Here is a 22,294-nt window from a genome sequence, read left to right on the forward strand (position 1 = left end):
TATTTGGAAATGGGTGTCTTACTGCTCAACCTATCGCCGGGAGAGGTGGTGGGTCAATAGGCCAATCATTGTGGAAGGTATCTTTTCAGCTTTATACCGGCTAGCGCTTGTATTTTAATGCCTTAGAAAGCCTCGAGCAGCCCAGGGAGGCAGGAGAGGTGATCTAGCATTTTAGTAGCTCTAAATCGGTACCTGTATCAGCTGCAAAGCAAATACCATCAGCAGAAGCAAAGAGGGAGAAATATAGCTCCCTGCCCGCTCGATTTCCTGCAGATAGAAGCATTAAAAGGGAGAGAGACAAGCACAGATGTTCACAGGAAGAAAGCTGAGCTGAGAGAGAGGGCGGAGCCTCCCCTCTACTATCTTTTATTCAGAGAAGGGGGAATGTTACAGTGAGGTACTGTAACACGCCTATATCAAACCAGGAGTCCCGTGGAAAAGAAATATCTATAGATGGATTCTTGATAGATGTTTCAGAGATGTTTATTTCCCCAGCCGCATGGCCGGGCTCTGCCGAGGAACTGCTACAGCCAGGACCCGAGGTCCTTTGCCCGGGCAGGAAACACAAACCAACCAATGGGGAACGAGGCTGGCCAGGGGCAGGGAAACCCCGTGCCTCCCTCAGGGCTCCCAGGGCTACATGGCGGGGGAGAAGACCCCGACATTTCACCCATTTTATTTTAATAAAAGGAGAATGAAGACAACTGGATAAACATAACAAGAACAGTTTCAAAACAAAACAAGCCCCCCTCCTGAGTCTTTAAATGTCCAAACAGATTCTGTGGAACATCTTAGGGCTGACAGAAGGGAGACAGAACTCTCTGGACATGCCTGTGTGGAACTGAGGCAGAAGAGGGTTCAATCTCTTCCCTCCCCCTTTTCATCCCCCCATCGGCATGGGAAAGGGATTTTTGGGGAAACAATTGGCAAAGGTATGGTTTTGTGAGGAAAACCATGGATGAAAAAACGGATTGGGAATACACTGGGGGTAATAGGACATAGGGTAAAAGGGAAAGGTAGGATTAGGAAAGGGAGACTGTAGGGGGGATTTACAATGGAGATATTGTCTAACAGGACTACGATTTTTAGCATGTATACTGCCTTTCACAGGAACACCATCAGGCCCAGTGACCTGCGATGCTTGTAACCCTTTTCTACCTTGTATGATTTTGAATTCCACCACCTCTCCATCTCCCAAGCTTGGGATGCATTTTTTAGGGTTATTCCTTTTAATAGCAGTTCTATGCACGAATATGTCTTGCTGGTTATCACATCTCGTTATAAAACCATAATTTTGTTTAACATTATACCATTTCACTATCCCTAAGATCTTAGCTACTATGGTCTTTTCCTTTTTCCGAGTGGCTGCTGTTTTCTGTCTTGCTGTGTCTTTGCTCTCTCTTTCGGTCACTCCCGTGTTGGAATTGTCGGGGCTGCTGGTTCTGGCACACTCTTCCCAGGGTCTCGTTCAGGGCCGCGCGGGCCGGGCCGGGCCGCGCCGCTCCGTTCTCCGTGCATCGCCTCCTCTGCTCTCAGCTGCGTTGCCACTGCCAGGCTCTGCATCTCGGCCGGGTCCCTGAGCGATGATCCCCCCCGCGCCCTGCTCCAGCGCGCGTTTCGGCTGGGCGCGGCTCCACTCTGCCACCGCCACCAGCCGCGGCCCGCGGGCCGCCCCTCTCATTCGGGCGCTCACGGGGCTCGCTCCACCAAGCCCTGCGCGGGGCAGGGCGGCCACTGCCGGGCCGCGCCGCTCCCTGCTCCGCCACCGACACTGCGGCTCGCGTGGCTCCACCCACGCCCGGGAATTGTCTCGCTGCTGCTGCTCACAGAGCGCTCGGTGTGTACGTGGCCTGGGTCGCACGGTCCCTAGGCCAGGCTTCCATTCACCAGGACACAGCTGACATTGCTCAACAGTCTCGGTAATTAAATAATATTCACGAAAATATTCTTCCATTGGCATATATTTTGACTCAAGTATTAACTGGGTCCAAGTGGTCTTCCAAAAGCCCTTGGTAAGAATTAAATCCCAAGAAACCTAGTAAAAGTTCTTAAACATCCATGCCAGGAAGTGTTTCAGTTCTTTCTGAGCTTGAATCAAGCTAAAATTTTCAAATCGTTGTTCAAGAATCATTTTAAGATAAATGTCCATATGCGGCTCTGAAAGCCAAGAGTCTTCCCACGGTTCCTCCATAGTTTAGATATGGAATAGCAAAACAAGACCAAGAAGAGGAATCCAAAGTTTCCAGGGTTTACTCACACAAATCAGTCACTTAGGGATCGGGGATCGTTCTGCTCACAATACTCCACCATTATGTTACAGTGGGGATACTGTAACCCCTATATCAAACCAGGAGTCCAGTGGGAAAGAAATATATATGTACGGACAGATTCTTGGTAGATGTTTCAGAGATGTTTATTTCCCCAGCCGCATGGCCGGGCTCTGCTGAGGAACTGTTACAGCCAGGATCCGAGGTCCTTTGCCCGTGCAGGAAACACAAACCAACCAATGGGGAACAAGGCTGACCAGGGGCAGGGAAACCCCGTGCCTCCCTCAGGGCTCCCACGGCTACATGGTGGGGGAGGAGACCCCGACAGGGGAAGGGAAGGACTGGGGGCGGACCCGGGGTGACCGGACAATCAGACACTGCTAAAGAGTTTGAGTTATATTTGGTTTTGCCTGTGCTTAGAACAAAGGAGCTCAGAGCACATGCGCAGGAGCACGTGTCTTTGGGAGGGGGAGGGGAAGCTCAGAACATGCAGCAAACAAATCATGTAATTTGTCTTTTGCGAGCCATGCTATAAAAGGTATGGGTGATTAAACGAGGTCGCTTCGGCCATATCGTTTCACCTGGATTTATGTCGTGAATTCGCCGCTCTCTGGGGATAACAGAGACATCTGGTGACCAACCGACATGTGCCAAAGACCGCAAACCAGACTTTAGAAAGGTGCATGGTCCCCCCCCACTCCGGGCGCGGGACTGGAGTTTCTCTCGAGCCGCTGCTGGCCTCCCTCTGGGGCCCCGCGGCACACAGACTGAGCCATGGAGCACAAATCCTCTTGGAACTGTGCGGTATTTTCTGCCTTTAAGTCTGTGATACTGACGGCAGGAGCTAAAGTAGGAGGTGGCGAGCTTGCTGGGTTAATGGACCGGTCACTTCTGCATGGATATTATGCAGACACTGATAGTGACTTGACCTTGGAAGCCTGGAGACGGCCGGGCATTTGCAGCTGGTAATGCCGAAGTGCCTGATTTATTACGCACCTGGGCAGTTTTACACGATATACTGCAAATATGGACAGAAAGACAGGATGGTGCAGCTAACTCAGGCTCTGATGAGTCTGCAGCTATGTGCTTTCCCGGCTCGGGCGAGGAAGACCTCTCGGATGGGGGGGGCGCTCCAAGCAGTGCAGGCGCCCCGAGTAGGGTGGGTAGCATGGTAGAATCACTCCTGGTATCGCCTCGGAGGGGGACTAAGGGTTATCCCTGCCCTTGGAGATATGTTCTTTCGAGGGGCTGTTCACCGATAGCATCCGTGGCATCTCAGCCTCTTTCGCTGGGTTTGGCATCGTCTGCTGTTGCGAGGGCGGTTTCTGCTGGGCCAGTGCTGTTGTCTGCTGCAGCGCAGCTTTCTGCACCCTTCTTACAGGGGCAGTCCGTATTCCTGACCGCGGGCGGGGCGTCTTGGCCCCCCGTGCCCGCGTGTTCAGGGTCCCAGGGCCCCCGTTCGGCTCCTGTGAGGCTCGGATATCCTACAGCTGTTACAGCTGAATCAGGGGGATGGGGAGCAGAAGAATTCGTTTGTCAGGAACAATGCATCTAGCTTGGTCAGCATACCAGAGCAGGAAGAAAAGATAAGAGACCACTGATAAGATCAGGGGGAGTGTCAGACATACATCCTGCCTCATCCCAAAACTAGCTCAAACCAGTGCCAAAGCTTAAACCCAGGCCAAAGGTATAAAAGAGCATGCGCAAGAAAGAAAGGTGAAAAGTTCAGGACGAGGATGACTCCCCAGACTTCATCAAAAGACCCTCGGAAGACCCCTACCACAACAACCAAACAACACTGCACAAGCGCTACGTGGATTGTCCTGGGTTGAGGTGTATTCTATTACCATCCTCATGAGCTGTTGAAATCAGGTGGGGCAGTGTTTCCTTACCTCCTCCCCCCAGACTATCTTTCTGTTAATGGCCCATCATTGTCCTGCCCCATGAGTCAGAGATAACTCCCTCCAGACTATCTTCTGTTAACGAGCCTAATCAACACTTGGCCTCATGACTCATTACTCCATTGTGAGATGCTCCACCCAGAGGGAGGAACCAAGCATCCCATCGTGGATATAACTGGGACTCTGACCACCAAAGGGACTGGCTCCACTGGATTTCCAGAGGATAGGAGCTACACAGCCACCGCTGGACTTTCTGAGGAAGAGCAGACCCCTTCTACTACAGGATCACCACTTCAGAGGACTGCAGCCACCATTCCACCAGACTGCTACCACTACCCTGCCTAATAGGGACTCAGGTTGTATCTTGACTCTGTCAGTGTTTTCTTTTACTTTCTGTTCCTTTTCTTTAATTTCCATTAAATTGTTATTCTGACTTGGTGCCTCTCACTGGTTTGTTTTCAAACTAGTACATAATTTGGCGCCCAAAGTGGGGCCTGCTCTGAGAGAAAGTCAGAATTACAATCTTGTATTAACAGAAACCTATTCACCATGGTGCTCAGCTTGTCTGCATGGGTTCTGTATCTTGCTCTCTATATTTTTCCTCACATGGGGAACTACCTACCTGTTGTGTTACTCCTGTTAAAACCAGGGACTGGTATGAGAATTGCTTTATTCGTTTATTATGGCTATAGCATAATAACCTGCGAGGCGATGAATACCATTCGGAATATATACTCAATTTTGTTTGGCTGTCCTAGTCTGGGCTCCTATGTCTGGGATCTCTTCAACAATCGCACCCAGCCCCTGGTGGGAGGAGTAGAGAGTGGTTTCTTCCAGCCTTTCAGGCCAGGCACAGCAGTTTTTGAAAATATTGAGTTCCCTCTGGATGTTAAGGATGGTATAATCTTCTTGTCAGTTCTATTCTCTTTTTTCTCTATGGCCTGCATTGTGTACACCATGCTTAGAAACAGAACGCTACTTAGTGTGGTGCAACGTCTGCTTGAGGAGGAGGTAAAAAGGAGCAAAGCAGCAAATACCATGTCTACACAGACTGCCACACAGAAAGGAACCAAAAGCAACGCAACCACATCCATCTCTACGCAGACTGTCACAAAGGAGAGAGGAAGAAAACACACAGCAACAGCGTCCATCTCTACGCAGACTGACACAGAGGGGAAAGGAGCCAAATGCAAAGCAACAGTGTCCATCTCTACACAGACTATCACAGAGGAGAAAGGAACCAAAAACAAAACAACAGCATCCATGACTACGCAGACTGACTCAGAGGAGAAAGGAACCAAAAGCACTGTCAGCGTCCCCATGCAAACCACCACTGAACCAGAACAGCCCAAACCGATTGCAGTTTCCCCCGTGCAGAAGAAGAAATCAAAAAGCAAGTCAGTCCGCATAGTGACTGATGAGGATGCAGCAGGACCTTCACATCCAGCAGAAGAGGCAGAGCCAGAGATCATCACTCGGTCACTATCCCTGGGTGAGCTGCGTGACCTGCGGAGGGAATTCACGCGCCAGACGAACGAGTCCATCCTGACCTGGCTGCTCCGCATTTGGGACACTGCAGCCAATGACGCCATTCTGGACGGAAGTGAGGCCAGGCAACTGGGATCTCTGTCCCAGGATGTGGTCATTGACCAGGGGATCGGGAGAACCCAAGAAACTCTCAGCCTCTGGCGGCGACTGCTTACAAGTGTCAGGGATAGGTACCTTTGTAAAGAAGACCTCCAGGTGCACCAAGGAAAATGGAGCACAATGGAACAAGGTATCCAGTGCCTGAGGGAATTGGCTGTGCTGGAGATCATTTTCTCAGAAGACGAGAGATTTCCTAAGAGCCCAGATGGTGTCCAGTGCACGTCACAGATGTGGTTGAGGTTCGCACGCCTTGGACCAGAGATACACTCCCGTTACCTGGCAACGCTGCAATGGAGGGAAGGCGAGGACAGGGTGGGCGTCTTGGTGAACAAACTGAGGATTTACGAGGACACCGTCACAGCCCCGTTTCGCACCCATGTCTCATCCGTGGAAACAAGTCTTTTGGCTGAGCAAGTCCGGAGTTTGATTGAAGAAGGCCATCAGAAATTGAAAAAGGAACTTAAGGAAGAGATTTACCAGATCTCGCCAGAACCAACAAGAGTCTCTGCCATTAGGAGCCGGCGTCCCCCAACCAGGGAGAGAGGATACACCCCACGAGGTAATCTCTGGTTTTTCCTTCAGGAACATGGAGAAGACATGAGTAAGTGGCATGGAAAACCCACCTCCTCCTTAGCAGCCAGGGTACGTGAACTAAAAAGAGGGACAACTACCACAAGAAGCGCATATAGAGTCAACATTGCTCCGGTGTCTCGCACACAGAACTCCAGACGATACCAGAATGATAGTATGACTGATCCTCTTGAAGGGACCTCAGGAACATACTCACCGGAAGGGAGCAACATGCACCAGAACCAGGAATAGAGGGGCCCTGCCTCTAGCCAGGTAGAGGAAAGGGATAATCGGGTCTTTTGGACTGTGTGGGTCCGATGGCCTGGCACAGCTGACCCACAAAAATACACGGCTTTGGTTGACACAGGCGCTCAATGTACTCTGATGCCATCAAGGTATGTGGGAGCAGAACCCATTTCTATTTGTGGGGTGACAGGAGGATCCCAGCAGCTGACTGTACTGGAAGCTGAAGTGAGTTTAACTGGGAACGAGTGGCAGAAACACCCCATCGTGACTGGCCCGGAGGCCCCATGCATTCTCGGCACAGACGATCTCAGAAATGGATATTTCAAGGACCCAAAAGGACATCGTTGGGCTTTTGGGATAGCTGCTGTGGAGACAGAAGATATCAGACAACTGAGTACATTGCCTGGCCTCTCAGATGACCCGTCTGCCGTGGGACTGCTAAGAGTTGAAGAACAACAGGTACCAATCGCCACAGCAACAGTACACCGTCGGCAATACCGCACCGACAGAGACTCTGTGGTTCCCGTCCATGAGATGATTCGTAAACTGGAGAGCCAAGGGGTGGTCAGCAAGGCCCATTCACCTTTCAACAGCCCTATATGGCCAGTGCGTAAGTCCAGCGGAGAATGGAGACTGACGGTGGATTACCGTGGCCTGAATGAGGTCACACCACCATTGAGTGCTGCTGTGCCGGACATGTTGGAACTTCAGTACGAGCTGGAGTCCAAAGCAGCGAAGTGGTACTCCACTATTGACATTGCCAACGCCTTCTTCTCCATTCCTCTGGCAGCAGAATGCAGGCCCCAGTTTGCTTTTACCTCGAAGGGTGTGCAATACACCTGGAACCGACTGCCCCAGGGGTGGAAGCACAGTCCCACCATTTGCCATGGACTGATCCAGACTGCACTGGAAAAGGGTGAGGCCCCAGAACATCTGCAATACATCGACGACATCATTGTGAGGGGAAACACAGCAAAGGAAGTATTTGAGAAAGGAGAGAAAATCATCCAGATTCTCCTGGAAGCTGGCTTTGCCATCAAAAGGAGCAAAGTCAAGGGACCTGCCTGAGAGATCCAGTTCCTGGGAGTAAAGTGGCAAGATGGACGACGTCAGATTCCCACCGAGGTCGTCAACAAGATCACTGCGATGTCTCCACTGACCAGCAAGAAGGAAACACAAGCTTTCCTAGGCGCCATAGGTTTTTGGAGAATGCACATTCCTGAGTACAGCCAGATTGTGAGCCCTCTCTACCTGGTTACCCGCAAGAAGAACGATTTCCACTGGGGCCCTGAACAGCAGCAAGCCTTCGCCCAGATCAAACAGGAAATCGCTCATGTGGTAGCCCTTGGCCCAGTCAGGACAGGACCAGAGGTGAAGAACGTGCTCTATTCTGCAGCCGGGAGCCATGGTCTGTCCTGGAGCCTCTGGCAGAAGGTGCCTGGTGAGACTCGGGGTCGACCACTGGGATTCTGGAGCCGAAGCTACAGAGGATCTGAAGCCAACTACACTCCCACAGAGAAGGAAATCTTGGCTGCCTATGAAGGAGTCCAAGCTGCCTCAGAGGTAATCGGCACAAAGGCACAACTCCTCCTGGCACCCCGACTACCAGTGCTGGGGTGGATGTTCAAGGGAAAGGTTCCTTCCACGCATCACGCCACCGACACCACATGGAGCAAATGGATTGCTCTCATCACACAGCGTGCCCGTATTGGAAACCCAAATCGCCCTGGGATTCTGGAAATTATAACAAACTGGCCTGAAGCTGAGACTTTTGGATTATCTTCTGAAGAAGAAAAGGAGCAAGTGACTCATGCTGAGGAAGCCCCACCATATAATGAGCTACCGGAGACTGAAAGACGTTATGCCCTCTTCACTGATGGTTCCTGTCGAATTGTAGGCACTAACAGGAAGTGGAAAGCTGCAGTATGGAGCCCCACACGACGAGTTGCACAAGCTACCGAGGGACAAGGTGGATCGAGTCAGGTTGCAGAGCTTAAAGCCGTCCAGCTGGCTTTGGATATTGCTGAACGAGAGAAGTGGCCGAGGCTCTATCTCTACACCGACTCATGGATGGTAGCTAATGCTCTGTGGGGATGGCTGGTTCGCTGGAGAAAAGCCAACTGGCAGCGCAGAGGGAAACCCATCTGGGCCGCTGAGATTTGGCAGGACATCGCCGCCCGAGTAGAGAAGCTGACCGTGAAGGTTCGACACGTGGATGCGCACGTACCCAAGAGTCGGGCTAATGAAGAACATCGCAACAACGAGCAGGTGGACCGAGCTGCCAAGGTGAAAGTATCACAGGTGGATCTGGACTGGCAGCACAAGGGAGAACTATTCCTAGCTCGTTGGGCCCATGATGCCTCTGGTCATCAGGGCAGAGATGCAACATACCGATGGGCCCGTGACCGAGGGGTGGACCTTACCATGGTCAGCATCTCACAGGTCATCCACAGCTGTGAGGCCTGTGCTGCAATCAAACAGGCCAAGCGGGTGAAGCCTCTGTGGTACGGTGGACGATGGTCAAAGTACAGGTATGGGGAAGCCTGGCAAGTTGATTACATCACCCTTCCCCAAACCCGCCAAGGCAAGCGCTACGTGTTGACCATGGTTGAAGCAACCACTGGATGGCTGGAGACCTACCCTGTGCCTCATGCTACAGCCTGGAACACCATCTTGGGCCTGGAAAAGCAAGTCCTGTGGAGACATGGCACCCCCGACAGGATCGAGTCAGACAACGGGACTCATTTTAAGAACAGCCTCATCAACACCTGGGCCAGAGAACATGGTATCGAATGGATATATCACATTCCTTATCATGCACCAGCTGCCGGAAAAGTTGAACGGTGCAATGGACTACTTAAAACCACCCTAAAGGCACTTGGTGGGGGGACCTTCAAAAATTGGGAAGTGAACTTAGCAAAGGCCACCTGGATGGTCAATACCCAAGGGTCCATCAATCGAGCTGGTCCTGCCGAGTCTGAACCCTTGCACACAGTGGATGGAGATGGAGTCCCAGTGGTACACCTGAGAGGTATTTTAGGAAAGACTGTTTGGATTAATCCTACCTCAGGCAAAGGCAAACCCATCCGTGGGATTGTCTTTGCTCAAGGACCTGGTTGCACTTGGTGGGTAATGCAAAAAGATGGGGAAACCCGTTGTGTACCACAGGGAGACCTAATCTTAAGTGAGAACTGTGTGTAGGGTTTCATTGTATATATATATATATATATGTATGTGTGTTTAGAGTTTAAGAAGGTATTGATTTGGGATGATGTAGATGGTAATAGAATAAGGGGTGGATAATGTCCTGGGTTGAGGTGTATTCTATTACCATCCTCATGAGCTGTTGAAATCAGGTGGGGCAGTGTTTCCTTGCCTCCTCCCCCCAGACTATCTTTCTGTTAATGGCCCATCATTGTCCTGCTGCATGACTCAGAGATAACTCCCTCCAGACTATCTTCTGTTAACGAGCCTAATCAACACTTGGCCTCATGACTCATTACCCCATTGTGAGATGCTCCACCCAGAGGGAGGAACCAAGCATCCCATCGTGGATATAACTGGGACTCTGAGCACCAAAGACACTGGCTCCACTGGATTTCCAGAGGATAGGAGCTACACAGCCACCGCTGGACTTTCTGAGGAAGAGCAGACCCCTTCTACTACAGGATCACCACTTCAGAGGACTGCAGCCACCATTCCACCAGACTGCTACCACTACCCTGCCTAATAGGGACTCAGGTTGTATCTTGACTCTGTCAGTGTTTTCTTTTACTTTCTGTTCCTTTTCTTTAATTTCCATTAAATTGTTATTCTGACTTGGTGCCTCTCACTGGTTTGTTTTCAAACTAGTACAGTGGATGTAAATGACTTTTGAGTTCATTATAATATGAAGCGAGGCTGGGCAGGGCTAGGTGATGAATATGTATAAGTTTGTTAGGAAACTTAATGAATATGGAACTTGTAACCCGATAAATACCGAGCTGAATGCAGCTGTCGGCACGCATGATTTTGGAGGAGTGATCCCCCATGCGTCCCAGTGCTGGAATAAAGCATACCTACTTTACTACTTATTTAGTAGTGGAGTTCTTTCCGCTTTTCATTTGGCGAGCAGCCAGGAGAAACTCTGTCCAGCTGCAGGATCGGCTGAGGAGCGGACATCCTAGGTGCGCCCCAGGGCTTTCCTGGAGGCTCTCCGCCCCTTGGCTCGCTCACTGCGGCGGACAGACAACGACCCGCTGAAGCTGCAGATAAACGGTATGTTCTGCATTTAGGGTGCCGGTAAGTCGTACGCGTGGCCAGGGCTGCTGGTAAGCCGTGAGGAGACGTCGCGCGCACAGCGTAGTACGTGTGAGGGTAAAGGTGGGGCTTGCAAGCAACCGGCTACCGGAGCCGGCAAAGGGGAATCGCCGACCGATAGAGCGGCCGTTCGCGATCCTGAGGGCGGATCGGGTGATTCCAAGGGGGGTCCCGCTGGAACTTGTTACTGTGTTGGGAAAACATAAGCGGGACCCTGAAACTATTACAAGCGAGTGTTGTGAACATTTTTGCTACTAGTAGCTGGTTTGAATGTTGTTGTGTTGCTTATATGTCTGTGCAGACATTGGTTGTTGTCGGACTGCTTTTATGGGTGTGGATGTGTATTAGGTTGCTATTCGTTTGTAAAACGGGAGCGTGCGTGTTGCCATGTGTTATTTGAGAGTGTGATATTGAGACATTTGTTTGGGAGAGTGCTTGCTTGTTGAATTTGGAATCTTGACTAGGAGAACCTCTGCAGGAAGATTAGTGGCTCTTGATTGAGAACAACCAGCAGCAGAGAATTTAGAGTTTGAAAGAGTAGGTGGAATAGCTTGTTCTTGTGGATGTATCAGAACCTTTTATTCAACGGGAGGATGGCAGGTTGCATGGGTATTAATGCAGTGTAAAGTTTGTAAGAGAAGGTGGTACTGTTTGTCTGCCAGGCTGCAGAGCCTGTGTTCTTCTGCCAGGCAGCAGAGCCTGTGATTCTTCTGCCAGGCGGCAGAGCCTGTGTTCTCAGTGCTATCAGGGGTATGCTGAAGTTGATTTTGAGCCTGAGATTTTAAAGATTGTGTGTGGGAAGTCGCATTTGGTACCTGAGATTTGGGAGGTTCGGGAAGAAAACTGGGAAAGAACTGTGAGAGAGCGTGAAGAAAGATTTGGGTGGAAACGAGATAACACTAGGGGACGGAGATAGAAACTCTCTCCGTTCATGTGTCCTATCTGCTTGAGTGATAGAAAGGACTCCCTGCTTTGTGTGTGGGTGTAAGCTCAGTGCAGATTTTGTGGAAGTCGGAAAGGTTATAATTCTATTTATTTGGCAAACAAGAGATCTGTGCCCAGATTGGGAGGAGATAGTAAAGACTTCGGGGGGAAAAAAAAAAAAAAAAAAAAAAGAGAGGAGATTTCAAGCAGCAAAGCAGGCTTGGCAAAAGGCATAAAAGGCATAGGATACAGGTGACCCGAAGGGGGTGGCACAGTATTTGAGTAAACTCAAATAGGATGGGAACCAGACAAAGTAAGGAAATCCCCAGAGCAAGCCCGCTCGGCTGTATTCTAGCCCATTGGAAGGAGATAGTAGGAGCTGGAGGCACAGAAAATAAAAGAACCCTTATAAAATATTGTACCCAGTGGTGGCCACTGTATAAATTAGAAAATGAAGCCAAATGGCCATCTAATGGAACTTTAGATTATAATACTTTGCTTCAGCTAATGCTGTTTCTGAGGCGGGAAGGTAAATGGGAAGAAGTTTCCTACGCTGATGCATTTTTCTCTCTCCGAAAACACCCTGAATGGCAGAGAGATTGTGGAATCAAACACCCCAATGATCCTATGGTGTTAGCTGTGGAAAAAGAGAATAAAAAGGGCCAAAGAAGAATTAAGTGCTGTTGTTCGTCTGCAGCATAGGCCAGAGATGCACAAGGTCAGACAAAGTCTATCAAGCAGCAGCTCAGGGACAAGATGATGATGAACTAACCGATTTGCTTAAGCCTCCCCTTAGGAGACAGGAAGAGGATGCAGACTTGGAAGGAACACCAACGCCAATCCCCTCTCCCCCGGGCAGTCCTGTCTCGTCCGGAACCAGGAAACAGGTACTGATGGCACCCCTGAGAGAGGCGGTGGCACCTGATGGGGATACAATGTTGATTAGAGTACCTTTCTCTACTGCTGACCTAGATGCATGGTATAATGTTGCCAAAAATTACCGAAATGTTCCAGCGGGTACTGCTGAGCGCTTGCGACTTATAATCAAACAGCATAATCCAGATTGGGCTGATATACAATTATTATTGGGTGGACTAACAGAGACAGAAAGACAGTTAGTTTTGAAAACAGCTCGAGACTTGGCAGAGGATTATTACAAAACGCAACAATTAGATGTAAAAGATTACTTCCCACTCCAGGAACCACACTGGAATCCGAATTGAACAGCTGAATTAAAGAAATTAAAAGGTTATCAAGAATGGATAGCAAAAGGGGTGGAAAAGGCTATTCCCAAGACCCTAAACTGGTCAGCTTTGTACGCAATAAGACAGGGTCCTTCCGAGTCACCATCCGAATTCCTGGATCGTCTGAGGGATGCAATGCACCGTAACACATCGCTGGATCCTGGGACTGAGGTAGGGGTACAACAGCTGGTATCTTTGTTTATAGGGCAATCCACAGGAGATATCAGACATAAATTGCAGAAACTTCAGAGGCCAGAAGGGAGGAACCTGGAAACTCTATTAGATGCATCTTGGAGGGTATTCAGTAATCGAGAAGAAAGTTACAAGCAAGGGATGAGGAGATTAGTAGCAGTAGTAGAAGAAGGGAATAGAGGAAAACTTAGACAAGGACCCCCCAGACAAGGACCTCCCAGACAGGGCCCACCCCGGCTAGGTAGAGACCAATGCGCGATTTGTGGAAGGTCCGGCCATTGGAAAAATGAGTGCCCAGAAAGAAGACAAGACCGCCAGAACAGAGGAAACCGAGGAAGGGGGAGGGTGGTTGCACATGTGAAAGAAGATTGAAGAGGACCGGGGGATTCCACCCTAGCAGATCCACTGGTTATAATGAAGCTAGGGGACAAGGAAAAAGAAATAGAATTTTTGGTGGATGCGGAGGCAGCATATTCAGTTTTAAATAAAGCTTTAATGCCTGTGGGGGATGACTATATTGTGGTACATGGAGCAACTGGCCAATCTGAAAAAGCTTATTTTTGTAAGCCATTGAAATATAAAATCGGGAAACAATGGGGTATTCACAAGCTTCTATATTTACCCAATTCTCCAAAAGCACTCTTGGGAAGTGATTTATTAGAACAATTACAAGCAACCATTATTTTTAGGAATGGGGAAGTTATTCTGGAGGTAAATGACCAACAGTACGTAGAAATACTGAGCCTAATATTAACAACCAAAGGCCCTGCGGAGGAAATTAGGGAAGAGATAGTAAGCCAAGTGTTCCCAGGAGTCTGGGCCACAGATGTACCTGGGAAAGCCAAAAATGCAACCCCAATACAGATCAAACTCAAAGAAGGGAGGCAACCAGTTAGAATTAAACAGTATCCCCTTAAAAGGGAAGACAGGGAAGGAATTGGCCCAATAATTGAAAAATTCTTACAGTTGGGATTGTTAAAAGAGTGCCAATCTGATTTTAATACTCCTACCCTGCCTGTCCGTAAACCTGATGGATCTTACCGGGTGGTACAGGATTTACGGGCTGTTAACAAGATAACTGAGGACCTCTATCCTGTGGTGGCAAACCCTTACACTCTGTTAACATGTTTAACACCAGAGCTAACTTGGTTTACCGTTTTAGATCTAAAAGATGCCTTCTTTTGCCTCCCTCTCCATGAAGCCAGCCAGAAAACTTTTGCATTCGAATGGGAGAGCCCTGAGAGTGGGCGCAAAACCCAGCTCACATGGATGGCGTTGCCTCAGGGATTTAAGAACAGTCCCACCTTGTTTAGAGAACAGCTTGCAAAAGACATAGAGTCCTGGGAAGCCCCACCAGGAGAAGGGAAGCTATTGCAGTGCGTGGATGATCTCCTAATAGCTACCCGAACAGAAGAAGCTTGCACAGCCTGGACGGTAAGCCTTTTAAACTTCCTGGGACTCCAAGGGTACAGGGTATCCAAGAAAAAGGCTCAGGTGGTGAAACAGAAAGTGATATATCTGGGCTATGAAGTCAGTGCTGGACAACCAACTTTGGGGCAAGATGGCAAAGAAGCGATATGCCAAACCCCGAAACCCCAGACAGTGAAAGAGTTACGGACTTTTCTGGGTATGACAGGGTGGTGCAGACTGTGGATTTACAATTACGGGCTGCTCGTGAAACCCCTATATGAGCTCATTACAAAGGAAAGCAGAGATCTCCAGTGGACAAAAAAGGCCGCGCAGGCCTTCAATCAGCTAAAGAATTCCCTCATGTCAGCTCCAGCTCTGGGACTTCCAGACATGAGTAAGCCATTCATTCTATTTTCCCATGAGAAGCAAGGGATTGCCCTGGGAATGCAACCACAGGACCTGGGCCCATACCGACGGGCAGTTGCTTATTTCTCTAAGCAGCTAGATGCAGCAGCCAAAGGATGGCCTGGGTGCCTCAGAGCTGTTGCAGCGGTCGTGCTAAACATCCAGGAAGCACGCAAGTTCACCTTGGATCAGAAAATGACTGTGCTGGTATCCCACACGGTGTCCACGGTGCTGGAAGTGAGAGGTGGGCACTGGCTCTCCCCACAGAGGTTCCTGAAATATCAAGCCATCATGGTAGAACAAGATGATGTAGAAATAGTGGTAACTAACATTGTCAACCCAGCTTCCTTTCTCAGTGGAAATCAAGGGGAACCGGTACGCCATGATTGCCTGGAGACTATCGAAGCTACCTACTCCAGCCGCCCGGATCTAAAGGATACCCCTTTAGACAACACAGAGACCTGGTTTACTGATGGAAGCAGCTACATCATCAGTGGAAAGCGACATGCTGGGTATGCAGTTACCACCTGCCGGGAGGTGATAGAATCTGGACCCCTGCCAACAAACACCTCTGCGCAGAAGGCTGAAATAATCGCCCTAACCCGTGCCTTAGAGATGGCAAAAGGAAAGAAAATAAACATCTATACAGACTCAAGGTATGCGTTTGGAGTTGTGCACGCACACGGGGCTATTTGAAAAGAAAGAGGACTGTTAAATTCACATGGAAAGAACATCAAACACGCACAAGAAATAATGCGGCTGTTGGAAGCAGTCCAGCTACCTGAGAAGGTAGCAATCATGCACATAAGGGCACATCAAAAGGTGAGCTCAGAATTGGAAGAAGGGAATGAACTGGCCGACAGAGAGGCAAAAGACGCAGCGGAAGGTGAAGTAACAACAATTGGAGCCTTGATCCCAGATGGACAACTTTCCCTAGAGGGTAAGCCAACATATAATAAAAAAGACAAGAAATTGATTAAAGATGAAAAGGGAACATTTAACCAAGAGGGATGGGCTATCACTGCAGGAGGAAAAGTAGTTATTCCCTCTCATTTGCTATGGGCCGTAGTTAGAGAGGAACACCAGAAAACACACTGGGGAACAAATGCCTTATATAGCTAGTTAATTGAGAAAATTATCGCCAGAAACTCATACGAAACTGTTATGCAAGTAACTTGACAGTGCAACCTTTGCCTCCAGACTAATCCCAAAAATACCCCCAAACCAAAAATGGGCCAGATTGGGAGAGGCCATGGGGCTGGACAGCAGTGGCAAATTGATTTTACGGAACTTCCAAGAAAAGGGGGGTATCGATATTTATTAGTGCTAACAGATACTTTTTCAGGATGGCCAGAAGCCTTTCCTACTAGGACCGCTAAGGCTCGAGAAGTAACCAAGGTGTTACTACAAGAAATAATACCGCGCTTCGGAGTTCCAGCCACAATATCCTCAGATCGGGGACCACATTTTATTTCAAGGGTGGTACAACAAACTAGCCGACATTTAGGCATAGACTGGGAACTCCACACTCCATACCACCCCCAGTCGAGTGGCCAAGTAGAGAAAATAAACCATTTGATTAAACAGCAAACTGTGACATTAGGGCAAGAAGCTAACCTACCCTGGCCCCAATCTCTTCCACTTGCATTGTTACGAATTCGGACCAAGCCCAGAATTAAGGAGAAGTTAAGTCCCTTTGAAATACTTTATAGGAGACCATATGGGGTACAGAAAGGCATATCTACCCAAATAGGGGAAGAAACACTAGCTACCTACATGATTGCTTTAGATAAACAGCTTAGAGAAATTGGAAAACATGTGGCTGGAACTCGAAGTCGAGGCTTGGACGGTCCTGTACATGGCATTCAGCCTGGAGATTATGTATATGTTAAGCCTCTTACAGAAAAGACTCTGGAACCAGAGTGGGAAGGACCATTCCAGGTGCTTCTCACCACTTACACCGTGATTAAGGTCAGAGAACAGAGTGCCTGGATTCACCATACCCGAGTAAAGAAGGCTCCAGAGGCCCCTTGGAAAGTGATCCCTGGGGATGATGAACTGAAATTGAAGTTTACCTGAAGAAAATGAAAATGTTAGGGTGGCATACAAGTATAACCCAGAAAATTGTTTTTCTCACAGTCATAATTGTAACCTTCAGTTGGGAAGTTATTCATAGGAGAGAAGACATATGGTCCCTAGCCTTTATGCGGTTTACTGGACTCATGGGGAAATATTCTGATTTTAAAAATTTAAACCTGTTGACTGTAGTCATGCATGGAAACCAAGTGTATACAAAGCAAGAATGGGAAAAACAAAGAACTTGGCAGCTCCAGGGGACTGTAGGAGAAAAAATCAAGATAGGATGCCGAATGATTAACGGGACTACTCATAGAAAAGCAACCCAAATTGCCAGGGTCCCTCCCCCACCATGTAGCCCTGGGAGCCCTGAGGAAGGCACGGGGTTTCCCTGCCCCTGGTCAGCCTTGTTCCCCATTGGTTGGTTTGTGTTTCCTGCGCGGGCAAAGGAGCTCTGGTACCGTGACTGTAACAGTTCCTCGGCAGAGCCCGGCCATGCGGCTGGGGAAATAAACATCTCTGAAACATCTACCAAGAATCCGTCTATATATATATTTCTTTTCCACGGGACTCCTGGTTTGATATAGGCGTGTTATTGTATCCCCACTGCAACAAAATGGTGGAGTATTGTGAGCAGAACAATCCCCGATCCCTAAGTGACTGATTTGTGTGAGTAAACCCTGGAAACTTTGGATTCCTCTTCTTGGTCTTGTTTTGCTATTCCATATCTAAACTATGGAGGAACCATGGGAAGACTCTTGGCTTTCAGAGCCGCATAGGGACATTTATCTTAAACTTAAAATGATTCTTGAACAACGATTTGAAAATTTTAGCTTGATTCAAGCTCAGAAAGAACTGAAACACTTCCTGGCATGGATGTTTAAGAACTTTTTCCATGTTTCTTGGGATTTAATTCTTACCAAGGGCTTTTGGAAGACCATTTGGACCCACTTAATATTTGAGTCAAAATATATGCCGATGGAAGAATATTTTTGTGAATATTATTTAATTACCGAGACTGTTGAGCAATGTCAGCTGTGTCCTGGTGAAGGGAAGCCTGGCTCAGGGACCGTGTTGCCCAGGCCACGTGCACCGAGCGCTCTGCGAGCAGCAGCGAGGCAATTCCCGTGTGCGGGTGGAGCCACATGAGCCGCAGTGTCGGTGGAGCGAGGCGTGGCGGAGCGAGGCGCGGCGGGAGCGGCGCGACCCAGCGGTGCCCTCCCGCCCCCGCGCAGCGCATGGTGGAGCGAGCCCCGTGAGCACCTGAACGAGAGGGGCGGGGCGCGGGCGGTGGCTGGCGGCGGCGGAGCGGAGCCTCGCCCAGCCAAAACGCCCGCTGGAGCAGGGTGCGGGGGGGTCATCGCACGGGGGCCCAGCCAAAACGTGGGTGCAGCCCCAGGCAGTGGCAACGCAGCTGAGAGCAGAGGAGGCGACGCACGGAAGAGGGAGCGGCGCGGCCCCGAACGCGACCCCGGGAAAAGCGCGCCAGAACCAGCAGCGCCGACACTCCCAACACGGGAGCGACTGAAAGAGAGAGCAAAGACACAGCAAGACAGAAAACAGCAGCCACTCAGAAAAAGGAAAAGACCATAGTAGCTAAGATCTTAGGGATAGTGAAATGGTATAATGTTAAACAAAATTATGGTTTTATAACACGATGTGATAACCAGCAAGACATATTCGTGCATAGAACTGCTATTAAAAAGAATAACCCTAAAAAATGCATCCCAAGCTTGGGAGATGGAGAGGTGGTGGAATTCAAAATCATACAAGGTAGAAAAGGGTTACAAGCATCGCAGGTCACTGGGCCTGATGGTGTTCCTGTGAAAGGCAGTATATATGCAAGAAATCGTAGTCCTGTTAGACAATATCTCCATTGTAAATCCCCCCTACAGTCTCCCTTTCCTAATCCCACCTTTCCCTTTTGCCCTATGTCCTATTACCCCCAGTGTATTCCCAATCCGTTTTTTCATCCATGGTTTCCCTCACAAAACCATGCCTTTGCCAATTGTTTCCCCAAAAATCCCTTTCCGATGCCGATGGGGGGATGAAAAGGGGGAGGAAAGTAATTAAACCCTCTCCTGCCTCAGTTTCCCCACAAAGCATGCTCAGAGAGTTCTGTCTCCCTTCTGTCAGCCCTAAGATGTTCCACAGAATCTGTTTGGACATTTAAAGACTCAGGAGGGGGGCTTGTTTTGTTTTGAAACTGTTCTTGTTATGTTAATCCAGTTGTCTTCATTCTCCTTTTATTAAAATAAAACGGGTGAAATGTCAAGGTCCCTCCCCCGCCATGTAGCCCTGGGAGCCCTGAGGGAGGCACGGGGTTTCCCTGCCCCTGGCCAGCCTCGTTCCCCATTGGTTGGTTTGTGTTTCCTGCATGGGCAAAGGACCTCAGGTCCCGTGACTGTAACAGTTCCTCGGCAGAGCCCGGCCATGCGGCTGGGGAAATAAACATCTCTGAAACATCTATCAAGAATCCATCTATATATATATTTCTTTTCCACGGGACTCCTGGTTTGATATAGGCGTGTTACAGTATCCCCACTGCAACACCAAATCAGCGTCTCAACTTCTCCTACAGACAAACACCGTGAAATCTGTAGTTATTCAAGTGAAGCAGATTGTTGGTATAATTTTACTTTGGTACAGACTGTTGAAGTGGTTTGCCTTTGGAGCCAAGACAGTAATGGACTCTCATTCAAATTCCAGATAAATGCCATGGCTAGGCCTACTACGACCTACTCTGGGATCAGATCCAAACCCAGGTCACACGACTTAAATCTGAGCCAAAGGTTTATGAGATTGGCCCTTATGTAGTAAGGAACACAGGCCAACAATTACTGCTGTTTAATCCAGAATGGTCTCTTAAGCGTGTAGAACTACTAATGCAAATTAACATTTCTGAGATCCAACCAGCCTGCTCCCCTTTAATTCAAACATCCCTTGAAGGGTGGACAGCCTGGCTGCAAAAGCAAACCCCCCTCAAAGGCAGGATGGGGAGAGACCTGACTGGCATGCTAGGAACAGGACTGGGAGTTATAAATGGGATTGATTCAGAGATACTGATGAATAAATTGGCCACGGCAACCAGTGACCTGACCAAATTAAAACAGCCCCTACAATCTTCCCTATTAGCATTAGGAAACAGCCAGTGGCAAGTCTCAAAAATACTCCCAGACCTCGCGAAAATCAGCGACCTGGACCACGAACTGATATTAAACACACTTGGCACAGCTCAGGGCAATGTCTCATTAGCCCTTAGCTGCATACAAGCTCAATTATGGATGCAGTCCACAGCTTCCTTAATCATAAGAGAAGGTAATGAAGGTGTATTTCCTATTGAAATCCGAGAGGCTGTTTGGAACAATGCTACTAAATTAGAAAGAAAGCTCCAATCCTGGTGGACCTTGGTAAATTTCACCTATGACCCAATGACTAACATAGCTACTGCCTTTGTGCTTACGATACGGAATGCCACAGTTTATGTAATTCATCCTATTGTCGCATTGGGACTAAACCATAAAGGGACAGTTTTCTACCCCTCTGAACATAGAGTATGGGCTCGGATGGCAGGAGGAAAATGGCAAATGGTGAATCTAGAATCTTGCATCACATGGGAACAACAAGGATTTATCTGTGAAAGTAATACACTTGATGCCAGAGACATATGTCTTGATACAGAACAAGGCATATGTCACTTTGAGATCCACCCAGACACTTCACCAAAAACTGTACTTGTATATATTGGTCAAGGTTGTGTGAGCTTAAGAACTACCTGCACTTCTATGATGATAGATGACAATGTTATAAATGTAACTGCCAGGAATCACTCTAATTTTTATATTTGTAATTTTGCCAGGATTGTTGGGTGTGACTTTTCGTATTTAGCACCAGTCGTATCTCATCAATTAATAAGGTCTAACTATACCATTTACCATAAATTGCTTCCCACACCTATTGGGATGGACCTCACATTAGTAAAGCAATTAGTGAAGCATCAAGACCTAATGGAGATTTTGAGAGAAATCCAAAGAAACGGGGAAAAGACCTTAGTCACCGTCCATTATGACACACAAGAAATCAGCAGAATCTTGCAAAGAGTAAAACAAGACGCAAGCCATAACTGGTGGGACTCACTTTTCGGGTGGTCACCGACCGCAACTGGTATCATAAAGATGTTATGTCACCCCATAATTGTCTTATTAACCTTGTTTAGTACCTGCCTCGCTCTGTCTATCGCGTTACTTATTTGGAACTATAGAGTACTAAAAAGGCTATCAGTTGTAACTACTTTGTCAAACGCACACGGAAAAACATTAAGAGATGCCTACCAAAAAATTCATTAGGAAAAGAATTTAAGTATTAGTAAAAGAATTTACTAACTCTTTAGAAAAGGGGGGACTGAATCAGGGGGATGGGGAGCAGAAGAATTCGTTTGTCAGGAACAATGCATCTAGCTTGGTCAGCATACCAGAGCAGGAAGAAAAGATAAGAGACCACTGATAAGACCAGCAGGAGTCTCAGACAGACATCCTGCCTCATCCCAAAACTAGCTCAAACCAGTGCCAAAGCTTAAACCCAGGCCAAAGGTATAAAAGAGCATGCACAGGAAAGAAAGGTGAAAAGTTCAGGATGAGGATGACTCCCCAGACTTCATCAAAAGACCCTCGGAAGACCCCTACCACAACCACCAAACAACACTGCACAAGAGCTACGCGGATGTAAATGACTTTTGAGTTCATTATAATATGAAGCGAGGCTGGGCAGGGCTAGGTGATGAATATATATGAGTTTGTTAGGAAACTTAATGAATATGGAACTTGTAACCCGATAAATACCGAGCTGAATGCAGCTGTCGGCACACGTGATTTTGGACGAGCGATCCCCCGTGCCTCCCAGCGCTGGAATAAAGCATACCTACTTTACTACTTATTTAGTAGTGGAGTTCTTTCCGCTTTTCAGAGCCGGGGACTCTGCAGCACAGTCCCGGCAGTGGCAGTGGCCGAGTTCCCCGATTCCTGTCTCTATGGAGGAACAAATCTTGGCAGCGCTGCAGGACATAAAATTGGAGCTCGCAGCGCTGCCTGGGATTATAGCAGAGGTGGTTATTCCT

Source organism: Aphelocoma coerulescens (genome assembly GCF_041296385.1).
Source record: "Aphelocoma coerulescens isolate FSJ_1873_10779 chromosome W unlocalized genomic scaffold, UR_Acoe_1.0 ChrW_unloc_scaf_3, whole genome shotgun sequence".
NCBI classification, from domain to species: Eukaryota; Metazoa; Chordata; class Aves; order Passeriformes; family Corvidae; genus Aphelocoma; species Aphelocoma coerulescens.